Below are 16,691 nucleotides of genomic sequence, written 5' to 3' on the forward strand. Positions count from 1 at the left end.
CAGGTACAAATCAATGTGTCCTGTTTGTTATTTTTCAGCACAGGCTGGAACGCGTGAGTTAATGATCCTGTTGCACGGGGAGACGATGGAGTGTGTGCACTTACCTGCTTAAAGGCAAGCATGTAGCACAATGCGGATGACACACTTCCATGCCGGATGCCTGGAGAGCGTCTCACTCATTAAACATGATCATAATGAAGTGAGAGGTTACAGAGGCGATCTGGCGAGATGTGGCCTATTTCTCCCTCCTGAGTGCAGCTGCTCTCAGCACTGAGGGCAGGAGGACGCGCTGCAGTTCTGATAAACAGGACGTGTAATTTTCTTGATTTGATACGCATCAGCAGCTTGAAACATACGCAAAGACCACAGAGGTTTGTCTGCACTGTCCACCGGATATGAGATGTAAATGTGAGCCTAAAGTGGATGTTTTATGGCTAGTTTTGATGGATGTTGAGCAAGTCGTCATCTGGCTCGTCTCTTGTGTAAATCCTTAGTCCATAACGTCCTTCAGCTGGGAATATAAAAGGCAAGAAAGAGAAAAAAATGTTCCTCCAACGTTACATTTACTTCTTCTCTCCCCAGACTCGACAGTAACATCTTAACATGAGTCACTAATTGACACTACATGGACCAGGCTTTGAGAAAGAATGTACACTGTCAATCAAAAAGTTTCCCGAACTCTGTGTTTGAGCTTTTTAATCAAATTTCAAGTGTTATAATTGCTTTGAGACTTAACACCAGGCTGTTTCTACCGCTTTCTCTGCAAGACAATCCCTCACTCCTCAGAGCGATAACAGGTCGACTTTTCTTACTGTCATCCGCTGACATTTGCCTTCGATGATGACTGCTAAGAGACCTAAATCTTTGTGTTTAAGGACTTAATTGACAGGATCTCAGATCCTAATGGGAGCCTTAATTAGGGCTTTACTAACGGCTTGCGCATCGTAAAGGTCAACCAATTAGGCCCATAGTCGTGTTCAAAACACCAGACAGACCTCGCTCTGAGGAAAGTATACCATGTGTTTTCTGCTCCAGGTGCATAATTAGAGTAATCAAGATCTAGGCCATTTTCAATTAGATCTGGGTCGTTTCCATTAAAATAAAAAGTCACAAGCATCTCTTAATGCACCCTTCACAATATGATGCTCTTGAAGCAACGGGCGCCATTCTCTTAAAACGAAGGCGTATTCAAATCAGGAGCTTAATTTCTCTTGATAGCCTGAATGGAAACCAAACCCACTCAAAATATCACTCAGGCCTGAAAAAATAACATCAAATCTACTCTTTTAAGTGAGTAAATAACATGCAGTTACTTAGTTACACTAGACATTGATCTGGAACCAATCATGTTTTACCTCTCCATTTAAATCCTCTACTCTGTCACTCATCACCTCTGCTACCTCCGCCAAGCTAATGGTAAATAGACTGTACTTAGGACCATTCAAGTGGGCATTCATCCATTCACACACACATTCATACAATGATTGTATTGGCTGCCATGCAAGGTGTCTGCTGCTCATCAGTTCTTCAGAGCTAACCATTCAGACATATTCACACACTGATGGGAGAAATTTGGGGTTCAGTATTGCTCAAGGACACTTCAACATTGGATTGAACCACGGATCATCTGAGTAGTGGCCGACGCGCTCTACCTCTTGATGTTCAGCTAGCAGTTCAAATGCCTCTGAACACTGTCGTAACCATATGTGAAGGTGGAGACTCTGGAGAGACGGGAGTTAATGTCACCGGCCAGTAAGAAAGATGTTGTACAGTTACTGATAAAGAAAATACACATTTAGCATAGTGGAGACTTAAATCAAGCATGGGGCAGCCTATAGCCTCTACTGGTTTGGGCCCTCGATCAACACAATATACATTGGGGGCAGTGTGGACTCTAGAAACAACTTCCAGCCCCCTACCTAGTGTTCAGACATAAACTTGAACTTTTAACTTGAACAACCCCCCCTTCAGTTGTGATGTACAATCATTAAAACATTTGAAAAGACAGCGGAGGAGACAGTGGAACACTGAGGCAACAATCTGACAGAGCTGTGAGGTGGGTGGGAGTATCAACAAAGGGGGTCTGTTCAAACTAAAGTACAGTATTAAGTTCTTAAAGCCAAGGTGGAGTCAGGCCTTCAGGTTTTCAGGTGCAAGGCTGTGCTAAAGACCTTTCTTAGCGAGGCAGGAACTCAAATGTGCAGTAATGTATTATAGATGTCCGTCTGACTGCAATAATTCAAAGTCTGCCTGGCCTAAAAGCCAATATTCTGTAGCTGCAAGGCAGAAAGCAGGCGTTTGTGTTAGGCTGGCAGTAGTTCATATAAAACGAATGTATTGCTTTGGTTTGACAAAGACCCACGTGATCTGGATATGTGGTAGAATTTCAATTCAAACTCAATCCAGTGAAATGTGACCTTGAATTTCATTTCCCGTGGTGAACAGTGAATACACTGAGCAGCAGTGTGGGAGCTCGGGCTGTCTACGGAGTGTGAATCACCTGCAGAATAATTTAAAAAAGACCCCCCGAAAAAGGCCCAACGTCATTTCCATATCCGCTGCGTGTCGTCGGAGACTTTGTCAACAACGTTAACAGCAGCTGACAGGAAGTTTTAGGACGCCTTCAAGCTGAAAGTTAATTATCTCATTCTCCCCGGCGGGTATCTCAGGATCTGGCGGTATCTGTTTCAACCTTTCAGACTGCACAAAGACGTGCTTTGATTTGTGACAACTCCCCCCCTCCCCCACCTCACCCTCCAGTTAGCAGCACTGATGGGCAATCAGGATTGCCGGCGTGTCAATAGAACGTTGAGATGAACGGCAGCGCTGACAGATGTGTCGATCAGCCATTACATCATTACTAGAGAGAAACTGTGATCCGATGAAATCATCACAGTATTTCCTGTTATGTGGAAGTCGTCTCTCTTTGGCTATATTCACTCATTGTGTAACTTCATTTCCTTTTGAAGGGCAGCGCTTTATAGCTCTGAATCATGTCCGCTGTAATCACCATGTCTCCATTAAGACGGGCTAAAATTTGATTGGCAGCTCGTTCTGAAAGGTCAGAGGAACCCTCTAGTGCCAGCGGATTTGTGGTATTCAGTTTAAGTCTTCATCTCTCAAGGAATGTCTACTATAATGAATTGGGCCTTGCCAACCTGGAGTTATGATACCCAGATGTAATTAAGTTAACAAAATCGCGCTGTATATTACATATTTTTTTAATCCTTTTGAGACAAAGAGACCAATTGAGGCCGATTGAAGGGATGGTTTCGAGTTCAGCGTTTGTTTCTCGAGGTAATCAACACCAGCCGCCCACAGTGATATTAAAGAAAAACACATTAGCATCTCCTTTGATGTTGCTAATTAGAAACATGTATATTAAGCTGATTTATTCTTATGAAACCGGATACTGAACAAACTAAAATGGTACACAAGGCAGTGCACGAAGTTTGTGATCATCCTGCAATACTAATGCCATTGCCACCAGGCAGGTCTCCATCATGTCGCAGTCACGACGCTGCTCTGATCTGTTCTGTTCAGAAGTGTTTTGCCCACCAGACTTGACTTGCTCAGATTTGGTAATTTTCCTGGTTTATGTGCTTCAAAATGTGTAAATATGCTACGTAGTTAAAGGTCCAGTGTGTAGAGTACAGTTCAAGCACACGGAGGAACTAAAGTGGCTGTGAAAAACGACAATGTTTGGTTTGTCCCTTCTGGGCTGTTGTAGAAATGTAGTGGTTCAGCATGATGGACTCCATGGAAGAGGATATAAATCTGTAGATACAGAAGGGTTATTCTACAAAAACAACAATTCATATTTTCAAATGATTGAATACTAATAGAATCATAGCTATGAATATTATATTCCATTTCTGTCAATAGATGCCCTTGAATGTTACATACTGGACCTTTAAATTGTTTCCCTTTTGGCAGTTTTAACGATTGAAAGTTTGCACAGGGCGTTTTATTTTGAAAATCGACTGGATTCTCTCGTTTTTTCCATCTGACTTCCAGCTGGAGCTGTTCTGTGCAGATTGACACGGACCACTCACAAAACAGCCATGTATTCAAACATTGAATTCAGCTTTTAGTCTTGTTAGCTGAAGATCCTTTATTCTTTTTCCAGATATGAAAGAAACTTGATCCTTGGTCGGGCTTCCTAATGAGACATGATATTATAAGTGGAAGGAGTTTTAGTAAAATTATATATCTTCATTATGACAAAGTATCCGGATGTAAAAAAGGGTTTAATGATGTAACCTATATTAACTTCAAATCTGGGACCAAAACTTGGCTCGAAAAAGAAAATCACTTGAGCACACAGAAAAAGGAACAATTACACACTAGAAATTATAACTCTAACACATTTTTATTGGTCTCCTATGGTAATCTCTGCATGGAGCACTCGCAGACAAACAACACGAGGAGTATATTCAAGGGTAAAAACAAGACTCATCACTCATCACCGTCTTCCAAATTATTTCCACAACAAAACCACGTTTCCGTTCCCAAAGGAGGAGAGAGATATAAACTCTAATGATAGTTGGCAGCAGAAACTAAAGGTGCATTTGCTCTCCCTTTATTATTCCTCGTTGTTGAATAATTAAGAGCCATTGTTATTTCTCGGCCACCCACTGTAATGACGGCAATAATTCATATTATGCTGATTAGCGCGGTGACAGGGGCGGCGTAATGCATTCCAAATGGCACCATTTTTTTCCCAGCGTCAGAAAAATTATGTTAATGGAGACACGGAGGCATTAAGGTTTCCACAATGAGCTAAATGTGTGAGAAAAACGTCTGAATGAGCTCCTATAGTAAGGCCACCAAAGCATGTTTGTAATGCCCTAATAAGTGTTTCTCTGCATCTGTGTGGTAAGCCAATTTGCGAGGTGATTGCTCATCAGCTGTCTCCTCCGAGTGTTTGTGTGTGGCCTCACGCGCCATTATCCGCCGTTGTCTTTTTTCTCGACGCGCCGCCCTTTCTCTCGCTTCTCTCGATCTCCGAGAGCCATTTCGGCACGTGAGCGGCCTGTTAATGGAGGGCCGTGATTACTCCGGAGCCGAGCTGACAGCTCGATGTATCTAAGCGCCGATCAGGTAACTGACTTCACGCCACGGCCGAGACATGCCACTCAAGTCCGAGGCCAGGAAGTTCTTCCCAATTACCCGGCGCACACCACTCTCTGCCTGTTAGCGAGAACGGTGACAGGGCTCCGTCCTGACCTGACGTGGTATTTCCTCTCTCTCTCTCTCTCTCTCTCTCTCTCTCTCTTAACCTTGATTGCAGGGAGATAGTCACACCATGATGGTATGTACTTTTATTTGCCGTTCTCCTTCTATCCGGGTCCCCAGGGACGGAAATGTCAGCCTGTGTGCTCCCTGCTTTGCACTTCAACCTCAGCTGTCGCAGAGTTGAAACAATTAACTGATTCATTGATTAGTTGATTCTCTTTTGCTAATTGATTGATCTTTTCATACCCGTAAACTAAAAATCTTTGGCTCGTGTGGCTCTATTTGTTCGTCATGACATTTTGTTCAGCTAGTCGTGTTCCCCAGAGGATGAAGCCTGCTGACTTTGGTGATTCCCTCATTGTCCTTTAGCACCACCAGCAGGTCAAAATCATTCTCTGACCCGTCCACAAGATGGATAGGGACACATTTTGCACAGACATTCATGATCCCCAGAGGATAAATCCACACGATGATCCCTGACTTTTTATCTGGCGCCACCAGTGTGTTGACATTTGTGGCTGCGATTAAAAATAAATAGATGGATGACCATTCATCATCTGTGCGATCCTTTAGGTTTTCATCTACGCCACCATCACAAAGTGAAGTTTGAAGTCCAATGCTTTGGTTAATGACGAAACAGCTCAAAAAATAAAGCAGCCTCAGCTCAGCTGTGCTTTCCCGTTCAGTAGCATGCTGACATATTGAACTGAATTATTCAACTTAGCGATAAATAATATATATGTTAAAAACCTTTTAATTTCTCATGTGGCGACTACTTCACCACATCAAACATCAGTCATTTTGGGCTTCAACAGTTGAGCTTTAGGGTTAGCCTCAGACAGTTTGAATGATTCTAAACAAGCCCTGCAGTGATTAGTTAAGTGAAAGACAATTGATCAACAACTAGTTGAGTTATCAGTGATCATGTCGTTTCATTTTATTATATTTAACTTGTTTCAGCTTCTCAAATATGATGGTTTTCTGCCTGTTTTTATCACATCATTTCATAAATAAAGAAATATCTTTTGGTTTGGTCGGACAAACACAGGATGTCACTTTGCCCTCTGAGATGTTTTGATGAGCATTTTTCAGCTTTTTTGACATGCAGTCTTTTAGTTTGTGTCCTTATGGAACTGTACAGTCTGCTATATTTACCGTCTGCCATTTTATTTGAGTCTCAAATGTATCCTCTGTATCGTTTGTCCATGCATGAAATGGAAAAAGGCATGTACATACCATGTTCTGGTCCACAATGCATCATGTTTTATATATCTATTAGAGTTTAGGGTCACTCAGAGCGGCAACTTTTAGTTTATTTATTAGTTGTCAGCTTTTAAATTAATTGTCCACTTATTTGATATTAAGCTTCACAGATGTGAATATTTTCTGCTTTCTTTAGTCCCCTGTGACAATAAACTGGTTGTGCTTGTGTTGAGGAAACATTTCTTTTACTTTTCTGGAACAAACAGCTAATCCACTAATCAAGAATATGATTGACAGATCGATCAATAATGAAATTAGTCATTAGTTGCAGCCTTAGGGACACTATAGCTGTGACCCGGATTGACAATGATCATTCGAGTAAATGTCTCAGTGAACGGGGGGGGGTTTCAGCCTTGAAGATTTCAATTTTTAATTTTTGGAATATTGTAATTAAACTAGTGTGTTCTTATCTGGAGTTCAGTGTCATCATCCGAGTAAAATGAAAACCTGAAAATGTATTTGAATCTCGCCGTGTGTGGGTGTAGCGTCTGCCGCGGAAGCTTATTAATCAGGCGAAAAAAAATCCTATGCGAGCGAATTTCATTTGACCTTTCCTCGGCGTAAGTGGGCCTTGAATGATAAGTTCTCATAAAAGAACATACATCAATAGATTCCCTCCGCCATCTGCGTCTGTTTGTTGCCATAGTTAGACGATAGCGCCCCTGCCTGCGGAATACTGATGAGCCATCAGCTGATTACACTTAAACCTTCCCTAACGGCGCGTGTCACGCTTTGGTTTGAGTCGAGGCTTTGTGCAGTTTGTGTCTGCAACTTGGAAACGCACAACGCTGATTCATCGTTTCAATTTAGAACAGAATGAGTTCAACTCAACAAAATAAGGGTTTATTTAGTTTAAGAGACAATTCCTTCTACAGTCATGGTGACACTTTGCCTTCAATAAAACATGTTTTGTTGAAAATAGTTCTCATGTTGCTTCCTTCTTCCGACATATTTTCTTTCTTCAGTCACGTAACTTGTCCTGACCTGCCTTTCTCTTTTCTTTCTTCCAGAGATGCTGGATGGGGAGACGGAGCCTGTATTGCTTTGAACGAGAGCCAGCTGTGTCAGGTACGGCATGCTACACTGACCACAGCTTTCTGTCCGTTTGTCAAATAGCTGCTCAGTCAGGGATGCAGCCTATTTCTGCTTTTTAAAAGCCCTTTTCATAATAGGTAGACACAGCACTCATGTATTTCGGCCGAGCTCTCTCTGCTGGAAAAGAAAGAAAGGGGGGAAAGAAAGAATGCCAGAGGAGATTGAGAACTAAAAAACAAGCCTGGAATAAAAGTTACTGTTGCCTCTGAGGTTCACTGCTTCAATCTCGCTGTTTAATGAAGCAGTGGCTTTATCGGCCTCCGCGTGCTTTAACGTCTTCTGGGTTCACTTTGTCATCAAAGAGAATTACATAATTAATTATTGACGAGAAAATATGGTGCACGGTGCGATCCCACAGGATCACTTCCTTTCTCAAGTGTTTCCTGTCTGAACAAGACAATAATCATACGCAGCGTATTTACATGTTACTTCAACAGAAGGACGAGGGTGTTGATGGGGTTCTCTAGCCGACGTCTTGTTATCACAGACTATTAATTTAAATATGCATCTGGAGATGGTGATCAAAGATGACTTGTGCTGTGCTGATGATGTGACAGTGTGGGTGAAGTTATTCAAATGTGTTTCACACAATGGAAGTTGTTTGTCGACCCTGAGTCGAGCTGAGAAAGGTACCGTTGTATTGCTGTGTGTCAACATGTAACACATAAGAAACTCTTTTTGACGTATCTGCTTGTTGGCTGGTGGCACGTTATGCTGCTGCTGCTGTCTGTGCTTCGGCGTATTTGTGTCAGGTCCTAACTGTCCTCAGGTCTCCTTCAGATCGAGTCTCGAAATAAATTCCTCGACATTGATTACGTGTCGGTTTACCACCGCTTGTGTCAGATGTCTTCCGTCCTCTAATCTGACCTCTAATCTGAACACGAGCAGCGGGATAGAATACACAGATGTTTGGGGTGATAACAAGGCAGCTTTGTGATCATGTGTTACATGTTTCAATCAAAAACTGTCATTTCCATATTTCTAATTCTGTCTTGATCCTTTTACAAATAAGTCTAGATATGTATATTTACTACAGCATCCCTGGAAAAAACACAATTCCTACAGAAATCTCCAAATTTCAAAGGTCTTATTGTGGCACTTTGGAGGGATTTTGGTCCATTTGTATCCTCAATCTGTGTATGAACCCAAAAACTGCTCCAGCAACTGATGAGATATAATCAAGCATTGGAAAAAGCCGTCATATGCTTTAGTCATTATTTACTGAGCCCGTGTACACTCCAAACTTTCAATATTTGAATAGGCGCCTCAGCATAACACAATGTTTATTACATATTCATGACAAGAATAACACAGTGCTGAGCTGCATCTCAAATTAAGCTTCAGGCTCCCAGCTTTCACGTGATGTATACCACTTCTGCGTGATGTGTACTGTTGACCTGCTGTCTCTCCCTTTTAAATAATAAAACATGATTATAATTATTATAGGGATAGGCTCACAAGAGATGCATACATAGAATGATGAAGAAGAAACTGAAATATTCAGTCTTTTAGTCCCTCGTATCAGGGGACAAGCTCCAAAAATGCCGGATCCTACATTTCCCATAATGCACGCCGGTAGCATCTTTAATCTCCTGCCTGGTAAATGCTCACTCTTCTCAAACCCATTTTCTCAGACTTGACAAGCCTCCACCTGAGCCTCAGAAGACTTATTATTCATCTTTTTCTCACAGGCTGAGCAGAAGTAATCATGTGGAGCTCATCCACAGCGTCCTCCTCCAGAGGTGGGAGGATATATTCTGCGGTTTGATGTTGCCGTTGGACGTTAAAACCAAACCCAGATAACAGACGTTTAGAGAAGTCGTCATCCTGCCTGCTCTGTCGTTCCTCCTCAGCGCCCTGTCTGTGTCCTCAACAGCCCTGCGGAGACACAAACAGTTAGCAACATATGTCAGATGTTTCATGCAGGCTAAAGTTCAATCCCCTACATATGCGTGCTTCCTTCGCATCACAGGCAGGGACTCTGTGAAAAGGTCATCCCTCACATTGAGTAAATGAAGGGAATTGCCGGCCTTGGCTTCCTCTCACCAAACTGTTTTTAGCTGTTTCCGAGCATTAGCGGCTGCTGCTTACTCCCTCTCACCTAATCACCACTCAGCATGCCAAATTAATACATGAATTATATTTCTAATCTGCATGTAATTTGCATTTTCTAGCCTTGGAAGAGTATTTTAACATGACGTCATTTTTAATTGCGGCGGCTCTGCAGCCAGACCCATTGTGTTCTCCAGCTGTATTATGATATTCAAAGCACTAATCACACAGAAATTCCACTTTCTAAACTCGTCGATGAGGAGAGCTCCAAGAAGAAGCCTAATTGAAATACAAGCGATTTTCGGGGACACTTCCGATGGATGATGGTAATCTTTTTGCAGTGGCTTGTTCTCTGGCTGCGAGGGGGAGAAAAAAACAACAAAAATTGGGCTTCACAACTGCAGCTGATCACACACTACAAAAGAGTGGCACAAGTTGCACTGCGCAAAATGAATGTACAGACTGAACACATGGTGATTCATGCATAACCTTTGTGGTGAAATATTTATTGAAGAGGACTGAATGTGTTGATGGGCCTTGGGGAGGAACAGTCAGTATCTGCTGTAAGACATCTTTGAACTGCTTTCCCTACTTCCCAAATCAGGACTCTGGGACATACTGTGCGTTCTATATGAATATGTACAAACAGTTAAAAGGACGTCCATTTTGCAGCACTTTATCTTGTCTTTTCATTTATGAAACTCTTTAAATATTCAGTCGACCCTTGAGGTAATTCTTCCGACAAGTCAAAAGGATTTCTTCTTCTCTTATTTGCTTAGAGAAACAAGAAAGAAAATGTGATGAATTATAGTTAATGCACTGGCGTAGATTTAAAAGCTGCTCTCTGACACAGATGCAGATATAAGAGTGTAATGTGCTAACATCGTTTAACTTCCGTTATGAGGCTTCTTCTCGCTGGGTGAAAGATATGAGTGTTTGTCTTGCTGCTAGGCTTTTAAATTGGTGACTCATCAAGGGTCCCCTGAATAAAGTGCTGATTTTAGATTCTAATCATAGCTTTAGAATTATTATTATTATTATTATTTTTTTTTTCTACATTGTAGATTAACTCTGAAGTCATCAAATTTATGAAATGACACTCATGGAAACATGGTAAACAAAAAAAAGTGTTAGATTCTTCAAAGTAGCCATGCTTTGCAAGCTCTTGACATTCTCTCAGTCAGATTCATGAGGTCGTCACTTGGAATGGAAGTTCTCATAAATGCTGAGCACTTGTTGACTGCTTTGCCTTCACTCTGTGGTCCAACTCATCCCTAACATCTCAACTGGGTTTACGTTGGGTGACGTGACATCCCTTACCTAGCCTGGAGGTGTGTTTGGGGTCATTATCCTGTTCAAAAACAAATGATGACCTTGAATTTTGAACAAGTCACCAAAAGTCTCACCAGCAAACGAACCCCATACCATCACACGTCCTCCTTGCTTCATGGTGGGAACCACGCACGTAGAAACCATCCGTTCACTTTTTCTGCGTCTTACAAAGACACAGCGGTTGGAACCAAAAATGTCAAATTTGGACTCATCACATCAAAATCCAGATTTCCTCTGGTCTAATGTCCATTCATTGTGCTTGTTGTCTTAACAGTTCTCCTCTTGCTGTTGTTGGTTTCCCTAAGTCGTGGTTTCTTTCCAGCTGCTTGACATGAAGGTCAGATTTTGGCAGTCTTTCAGAACAGTTGAGTCTTGAGATGTGTTTGCTACTTGAACTCTAGAGCGTTTATGTTTATGTGGGCTCTAATCACGGTGGTCAGGCAGCAAAGATGACTCTTGGTCTTCCTTTCCTTGAAATTTTCTCGATTGTCTGACCTTCATGTCTTAAAGTAATGACTGACTGTCATTTCTCTTTACTTATTTAAGTGGTTCTTGCCATAATATGGATTACTACAGTAGTTGAATAAAGCTATTTACTGTACGTCAACACTACCTCCAATGGTCTCAAACATAAGAAAGTGAGAAGATGTGTCCAAACTATTGACTGGTACTGTATCTGCTGCAGACTTTCACTTGATTTCATCATAATTCTGGATTTAAATTTCAGTAATAGATGGACTCATCGCTCACTCAGTCAGAGTATTAGTCTACCATCAGTGACAGGCTAATACAACAGTACACGCTGGAGATCCAGCTGCAGGCCTTATTTGCATAGCTTCATCATAATTTCTCAGAGACACCTCAGTGGGCTCTTCATCATGTCTCAAGACCAATTTCTCCATCTTTTTCCCTATGAATACATTATGCCACCAACTCATACATCTTCCTCAAGCTGTCCTTGCACCGATCTGTCGCCCCCCTCCTCGAATAAAGTGCGAATGCAGGGCGCCGTTTGTCATGCACGGTTTCCCCGCACACTGTGTGTTCAGTGTAAGCGGCAGCCAACCGCGGTGAGATATCGGCCTGGGCCCCGGCCAATGGCAGTGAGTTATTTGACCGCACTGTGAGATATCAGGGAGCACAATGCTTAATACAGTGGTGAAGAAGCCTCAGAGATCTCTGTCTCGGCATGGTGGTTGAAACTCATTACTCGATTCCGCTGATCAATCACAGTTGAATTATTGTGGGTCATTAGGAACGTAAACCTTGAATGGCTGGCCTCAAGGGGGAATTCATTTTGGCGCAGTGGGAGGTGAAGGGCTTGATGAGTGGTAAAGGGGGTGTGCGCGCATCTTTCAGACTATATATACTCTGCTTAATGACTTTGATTGTCAATGAAAATAGTAATTTGTCCCCAAAGATTGAAGAGTTTATCGGATTTTTACTATAAAACATCTCGTATTTCATCCTGTACGACCTCAACAACGCCAGCATCTGCGGTTACATTAAAGGAGCTGTACTTGAACTGCCGGCAGACAGCAACACACACACACTGTGATTTCAAAGCAATGATAAAACTATTAAGTCTTTATTGCATGGGCAACTCCCTCACTGACTGGCATTGTTTGGCATTATTCCATTTCAAAGGGTCTATTTGTGATTATGGCATGGGAACAACAATAAGGCCTCTTAAAGTGTCTTCAGATCAATGAAGTGAGTCTTTTATAAGCTTTCCAAACATCACAGCGGGAAAGGGCAATCTCAGAAGATTATACTTGTCAGATTAAATGAAACTGCTGTAGGGTTTCAATTGGGGAGCAGCAAGAGGCTCTCATTTCGAACAGTAACGTCTCTTTGGAAACAGGCTGGAGAGGACTGTGGATGCATCTCGCAGCTTTCCGTCGGCCGCGCGCAGGTTGATTTACAGTGTGTGCTTGGGTTCAAATAAGTCGTCCACAGGATGAAAAGTTATTTGTCTCGGCTGACACGAGAACACAGCGGCCTCCCTACAGGATCTCTCTCTCGCTGCTGATAGAAGAATTGAGATCATATCTGGGACCGACCGGGCAGAAGATGAAGTACAGCGTCAAGTAAATGCAAATGAAGGTTTCATTTAACGTGTTGGCGGGGTGGGGGCTGCTGCTGCATCAGCTAAACTGCCATTCAGGCAGGTTAACCTCACTGCACGGTCACTGCATTAATACATTTCCATCAATAGCTAGATGTCATTAAGGAATCGGGTCAGGACCCATGTAAACATTACAGTCTGATTGGATGCAGTTATGTCCTTGTTGATGTAAGCATTATTATGGCAAGTCAAACTGACTTTTTGTATCAGGAAATGGAACTAATGATGCTGGAGCTACTGTAGACCAAGGCGTACTATAAGAAACACCAAAGTTCTACGCAGTATACACTGATCTGTCAGTTTGACATCCCTAGTGTATACAAGTCTGCTTTCTACTGTGGTGAAGCCGAACATTGGTTCAGCTCATTGTGTTCTGTGGAGGTGGAGGCTTGTATTTTTAGTCAGTGTCAAAAACATTTAAAGATTTTGAACAAGTACAAGTACAAAAACTAACTTTGGCCTCTGTCCCCAATGCACATGGACTCCTTTGTCTTTAACTCCAAAAGTTCTCTGTAGTTCTGTTACTATAATCCAAAGAGGAGTGTTGTAGTTTCCTTCCTGTCTGTGGACGTGCCAACGTGGACAGTAGTGATCCTCACAAATATCAGTACAGAGATCGATCAATGAGCTGTGTGGAGGTGGTATCTACCTCAGCTTGCATGTACTGCTGCAGCCTTTAACCTTTTCCAGCACAGCCGGGACTGTGAAGTGGGCTCCTGATTCCCCAAGTGGTCAAACTCTGTTCACTTCCTGTTTGCAAGGTTAAAATCTGTGAGAGATGCATCCGACAGTGTTTACAGCAGCCTTTGAACCTGGCACAATGCAGGGCTGTATGGAACACTGCAGTGTCGGAGCGCTGTTTTTATATCCACTTGAGCAGAGAGCTCTGCCGGTCCTCGCCAGTCAGAGCATCTCTTGACAAATGAAGGTTTCATTTAAAGTGAAGGTCGAGAGCTGCTTTTGTTTTGAAATCATCGGAGTGAATCCCCCTTCTCTGAGATGTATTTCACTTTGCTGCTAATTTAAAGTTTTTGGCTGACACATCCTTGTGAGGAGTCCATAAGCAGTCAGTCACCAGCATGAGCTGTCTTGAGTTTTTTAACCACTTCTGCTATGTTGGAGGATCACAGCTCTGCTCGGATTTGTACACATTTTAACAGACACAAAGCCAATAGAATAAAATAGGTTTGGTTTGTTTGTTTTTTTCCTTAACTTCTGCACCTGCAGGCATTGATACGCTTTAACTTAAGTGCTTTTTGAATGGCTTAACTGTGCGAGAAACCTGCTCCTATCTGAACTATCGGAAACCAGCAATCAAACAAACACAGCCACTTGGCCAGGTGTGTGGAGATGATAACAAAGGCAGGATTAGAACTTATCTCTCAAGCTTTGTCAATTTTCCCAAATACAAATCAATTTACCACGAGAGCCTTTAAGGAAAAACTGACAGACAGCTTTCCCTATATTTGAATTATAATCACGTCTAAGATTGCAAGGTTTTCATCTGTTTCTGATCGGGTATCTTGCAAAGTCTTAAAAAAACACTAAATTCAGTTTCTGCAAAGGTATTAAAAAGTCTCGCCTTTGGTTTAATCAAGTCTTGACGTAGGCTGTAATGTTACTCATAAAAAGTTGTTGGGAGGCTGTTGGGAGATGTTACACACCTATAAAGTAAGAGTAGGATTGCTGTGACCGTAGATTGTCTCGGACAAGGCTGGCAGTCCTTTTCCTCCTGTGGACTTTCACTTATGTAGCAAACAGTGTCTCTACTACTGGATGCAATAACAATGAAGCTCATCATCAATGTCTAATGGGCTGTTTTAAATGAATAAATCAGTTTTCATTGGTTAATCCCTCTATCCATTTTCTGCTGCTTATCTGGGTCCAGATCGTGTTCATTTAATTGATAACATCATTAGGAATGATTATCATGCACTGCTACAAAGAGCTGGACATTTTTTATATAGTAATATATATTTCAAGGCCTTATTGCTATATTGGTCATACTGTCATATTTCTGACCATGAAACGGGTATTAAATTCCATTCTGTGTGGTATGAATGAGGTCTATAAAAGCCTTAAAATCAACTCGCTGAACACAGAAAAACTGTTGCATCTCTGAGTCATACGAACTACTAAGTTTCAAGCATTACCCAACGATGTTGGTCTATTGTTCCATTGTTCTGTCCACAACTTGGGTCAAGTGTACCTCCAACAAAGACTTGACAAATTGGCATTAAATTGGTTACCGGTTGTTTGGTCCCTACAGGACCATTCCAATAATTTTGTTGATTACCTGACCTTTACTCTAACACCACTATCGAGTCAAATCGTGCCTTGAGAAACACTGGCCAGTTTGCTCTTGATAGTCATAGTCCCTAGAGGATATATATATATATATATATATATATATATATATATATATATATAAAATTGAGGGTCCTCAGTAGTCTACTTTTCTGTCTGGCTCAACAAGCTCCATCAGCTTCATGATGAGCTGGTTAATTTTCTCTGCCCTGATTGTATCACAACGGTATGTGTTAACACTGCTAGCGAAGTAATGATAGATTGCCTCTTATCTGTCTCCACTGATGGTCTCCACTTGTGCTTAATGACGAATGGTTAGGCATCGAACTGCTTGTTCTCTGATGAAGGCGAGCTCAGCATTGCGTGCTTCATTTAGTTTATTTTGTCGAAATCCTTTCATCACTTTCCATGCCCGTTTTCCATTCTGCCTATAACGTTAGATCAGGTGATGTGTGACTGAAAACTAGGCCATCGAGAAACCGAGTACTCGACATAAAACATGGATGTTGTCTCCGTGACGTCACCCATAAATTTCAAAGAGCTGTCGTGGAACTTGGTGTGGCAACTCTGGCTGCCGCCATCTTGGCAGTCATGCCTCTGCCGCCTTCTGGCTAATCCGAAAATGGGCAAATTTGTGGATGGAGGTGGCACCTAACCACCTACCTAAGCCTTAAAATAATGTGAACAGGTGAGTTCTATAACAAGTCACCTTCAGTACAGTTGTCATGAACGAAACTGTGTTTTGATTTATTTTTTTACCTTTTATTTATAGCTATATTTGGCAGAGACAGCTTGAAGAGTGACAGGAAATGTTGGTAGAGAGAGACGGAGAATGACGTGGGAAAGAGCCACAGGTTGGATTCGAACCCTGGGCCAACGTTGCAAGGACTGAGCCTTTGTACATGGGGCGGATGCTCTACCGACTGAGCTAAACAACACCCCCGAAACTGTTTTTTGTACCAGGCCGTTAACATGTTTATTTCTACTGTGAAGTTGGACATTCTGACTTGTTTTGCAGCCAGCCTCAAGAGGCCGTTTGAGAAACTGCAATTATTTTTTAGCACTTGTACATTGGCTTCACTTCAGAGCTGTGGTGGTAGCCGCTTTGTACTTGATGACTCGTGCTCCTCCCTCATCCCTGGTGGATAAACTCATGTTTTTGGTGACTTTTTACTAGACTGTACTTATAACGCCTTTATTTGAGCACTTGCCAGCTTGGTAAGTTTTAAGCATAGACAAACAGCATGTTGACTGTGACACTCATTGTTCTGAGTGA

The 16,691-nt window shown here is 42.1% G+C and overlaps 1 protein-coding gene across 3 annotated transcripts in view; it reads left to right on the plus strand.

Moving 5' to 3' along the window:
* Positions 1-16,691, plus strand: part of LOC104926400 (beta-1,3-galactosyltransferase 1) — a 93,537-nt gene that overhangs the window by 37,139 nt on the left and 39,707 nt on the right. For all 3 annotated transcript variants that reach the window (XM_019257444.2, XM_019257443.2, XM_010740249.3), the window contains one exon: positions 7,512-7,569. The gene's annotated coding sequence lies outside the window, so the exon portion shown is untranslated. The remainder of the gene's footprint in view (positions 1-7,511; positions 7,570-16,691) is intronic.

The sequence above is a fragment of the Larimichthys crocea genome, chromosome XIX, assembly GCF_000972845.2.
Source record: "Larimichthys crocea isolate SSNF chromosome XIX, L_crocea_2.0, whole genome shotgun sequence".
Taxonomy (NCBI): Eukaryota; Metazoa; Chordata; class Actinopteri; family Sciaenidae; genus Larimichthys; species Larimichthys crocea.